Source organism: Salvelinus sp. IW2-2015, unplaced genomic scaffold, assembly GCF_002910315.2.
Source record: "Salvelinus sp. IW2-2015 unplaced genomic scaffold, ASM291031v2 Un_scaffold5719, whole genome shotgun sequence".
In the NCBI taxonomy this organism is placed as follows: Eukaryota; Metazoa; Chordata; class Actinopteri; order Salmoniformes; family Salmonidae; genus Salvelinus; species Salvelinus sp. IW2-2015.
In genome coordinates, this window is record NW_019946984.1 from 1 (window position 1) to 3,696 (window position 3,696).

Genomic DNA, 3,696 nt, shown 5'->3' on the forward strand with positions numbered 1-3,696 from the left:
CATTGAGTATTAGTACAAAACACCCCCACAAATTCACTGGTTAAATTGCGTGGGAGCAGAGCCATTACTCATGTATTTGAACTAGCATCTAAGGCTGCATTAGCCAGTGCATGGGAGTAACAGCTACAAACAAGTTGCTATGGCTGCTATTAAACGATACTGATGAAGCCAATGGGAACATGTCTTCTTGGTCCATTAGCATSAATCCAYTACCAAACCCCTTTCGTTRCAACAACAACAGATTGTAGCTATAAAAGGGCCGATTAGTTCCATTGCTCAGCTTCATGGCAGGTACAACGGCACAGTGACTGATACACACGGCTCTTTTGCCATATTAGTCTCTCCTTATGGTATATTAATCAAGGAGGCCCTGATCTGTCTATCCAAGCCCACAGTAAAAGGTTCTAAGTAGAGAGATGCTTAAAGCCTCAGAATATTGATTACACGGCCAAAGACGTCAGTGGAACACTAAGGCAAATTACTCAATCAATTACTGAATCAATAACTGTATAAGAACTACAGTAAGTATCCCCTGCTGAACCAAATACCCCCTGCTGAAAAAAGTAGGTAAACTGGACAGACGATTATGATATCAACATGCAGTTTGCTTTGTTCCTGGTGTAACCATGGAGAAGAGCGTTTGGTTGAGCCTGTGATGAATGACATCCCTTGGTCTCCGCCCACTCACTCCCCCACATACGTTCCTCTCCCTACGAGCAATGACCTTGGTGGAAATCAACACAGGCAACCGGAAGCAAACCTACTTCCTAGTCAACACCAGGCACCCTACAGGGCAGTGGGTTTACACTTTACTGGTAGACTGTAATGCTGTATTCCGGTGGGCAAGGCTACCATTACATGCTACATCCAATACCCAAAAAGCACATACAGGATTATAAATGGTTCAGGGCACAAATGTGTYAAAAACAACTGGAGTCTACCTGTTTCAATGCATTTTGAGGTCTGGTATCAGAGACTGACAAACGCATGCATCAGTGACCTGCACTCTCATCTGAAATGAATGGGATGTTACAACACTGCAGCGCCGTAGTGAACATTAGTCCTGTCCCCCTGGTTCATCCTAGAACAGATAGACAGGGCCAGACCCAAATGCCCATCTGGCATTTCCAGGTATACAGACCTCTGTGCTCTGGCACACCAGAGTTGGGTTTGATGTTAGATGTGGATGCTCCTGAGGCAATGTTAAGCAGTACATGTGGACCCCACACACGTATAGGGACTGGTTGATAGAGGGAGGGAGGAAGACAGGAGGAAGGTTACGTGGTAAACGATAGAGGGCTAATTCACAATGTTCCCTTGATGTTCTTGCCTGCAACAGGTCTTAATTCAATCTAACCATCTGTTATGTGCATGTTTACCGCATGAACCACAACAACACACCAACGCCTGCTTGGCTTGATCTAATTCATTAGGTTATGTTCAGGCAAAGGAGAAACCTGTCTGTATATTTATGGAAATAAGCTATAGCCCGGCCCCCGAGAGAACATTGTCGTGTGTTTAGCTCTAATCATGAATGCTGAATAGCATTGAATGAATTAGACCTTTCGTGTTCTTGCCACTTCCTGTTTTCATTCTACAGACAAAACACACGCTTGTTGCACTGCTACTGTGAGACTTTGGTTGACCATGCAGCTATTTGTGCGTGCTCAGACTCTCCACATCTTTGAGGTGTCTCGGCTAGAGACTGTCGCCCACATCAAGGCTCATATTGAGGCATTGGAGGGACTGTACTGTGATGACCAGGTGGTTTTGCTGTGCGGGGTACCCCTGCAGGACGATGATGTGATTGGCCAGTCTGCACTGGAGTTCAGCACTCTTGAGGTTACCACCGACTGTTGGGAGGCAAAGTCAATGGCTCCTTGGCCAGAGTGGGGAAGGTCAGGGGACAGACCTCCAAGGTGGACAAGCAGGAGAAGAAGAAAAAGAAGACTGGCTTAGAGGAGGATCCAATATAACAGGTACTTTGCGAATGTGGTGCCAACATTTGGCAAGAAGAAGGGAGCCAATGCCAACTCATAAAACTATTTCCCCAATGCCTCTTGTCTGCTGTGTTTATGACAGTGGAACACTGACTCTGTGTGAGCAATGGACTGTCTGCCAGTTGTAATTATATTGGGCTGATGTTCACTGTGATGAAACACAATAAAACATGGTAAGGAAAGAAAGTGGTAATCGGCACCAATTTGATGTTTCTATTACAGTGGGTGAATTGAGCAGTTGTATGATTGGCTGGGAAGAAATGGACTCCAGCAAGAACACAAGTAGGCCTAGTTGAAGTGCACATTTCATTTCCTGTATTAGACAGCGTTTACAAGTCGAGAGCTTGGGACTATACAAACCCTCATTGGTTTGAATGGTGTCCGCGATTTTTATCTTGTATTCTTTTTAATTTAACAACACAAATTGGGGTATTTAGACTACTGTATAGGTAGAGAACGTTGAACAGAACTTTGACTAAAATACAGATAGAACCTTATAGTTCCAAACTCTTGAAGTCATCTGGCATTTCCAGGTCTGTCAGATGATATGAGAATAGTCTTTGGCATGTTCTCATCCAGTATGCCCAGATCACTCTCATTTGGTGCCTTGACAAKACATGACTTTTCATTTTGATGTAATAATATCTTATGTTGTTCTTGTCCAGAACTGTTCTGTACTCTATGTTAGTATTTTGAATGTATTTTATGTTTTATGTGGGCTGATTCCTGTTTTATGTGGACTGATTCCTGTTTTATGTGGACTGATTCCTGTTTTATGTGGACTGATTCCTGTTTTATGTGGACTGATTCCTGTTTTATGTGGACTTTCCTATTAAGCTTCAGGGGTCTGATGAAAAGACATGATGAAAGGTCTGCCTTTGTGTGTGTGTGTGTGTGGTGTGTGTGTGTGTGTGTGTGTGTGTGTGGGGGGTGTGTGTGTGTGGTGTTGTGTGTGTGTGTGTGTGTGTGTGTGTGTGTGTGTTGTGTGTGTGGGGGTGTGGGGTGTGTGTGGTGGGGGGTGTGTATGTGTGTATGTGCACGTGCATATAACATATGTGCTTCCTAATGGCTAGGCCCTATACACTCTTAGAAAAAAGGGTTCCAAAAGGGTTCTTCAGCTGTCCCCATAGTAGAACCCTTTTGGGTTCCAAGTATAACTACCTCTGTGAAAGGGTTCTAGATGGAACCCAAAACGGTTCTACTTGGAACCAAAAAGGGTTCTTCAAAGGGTTCTACTATGGGGACAGCTGAAGCACCCTTTAGGTTCTAGATAGCACTTTTTTCCAAGAGTGTAGAACTGCATTGAGTATTAGTACAAAAACACCCCAAATTCACTGGTTAAATTGCGTGGGAGCAGAGCATTACTCTAGTATTGAACTAGCATCTAAGGCTGCATTAGCCAGTGCATGGGGTAACAGCTACAAACAAGTTGCTATGGCTGCTATTAAACGATACTGATGATGAGCCAATGGGAACATGTCTTCTTGGTCATTAGCATGAATCCATTACCAAACCCCTTTCGTTAAACAACAACAGATTGTAGCTATAAAAGGGCCGATTAGTTCCATTGCTCAGCTTCATGGCAGGTACAACGGCAAGTGACTGATACACACGGCTCTTTTGCCATATTAGTCTCTCCTTATGGTATATTAATCAAGGAGGCCCTGATCTGTCTATCCAAGCCCACAGTAAAAGG

The 3,696-nt window shown here is 44.0% G+C and overlaps 1 pseudogene; it reads left to right on the forward strand.

Annotated features, from left to right (window-relative positions):
* Positions 1 to 1,632: 1,632 nt before the first annotated feature.
* On the forward strand, positions 1,633 to 2,131 carry LOC112078466 (ubiquitin-like FUBI-ribosomal protein eS30 fusion protein; annotated as a pseudogene).
* Positions 2,132 to 3,696: the final 1,565 nt, after the last annotated feature.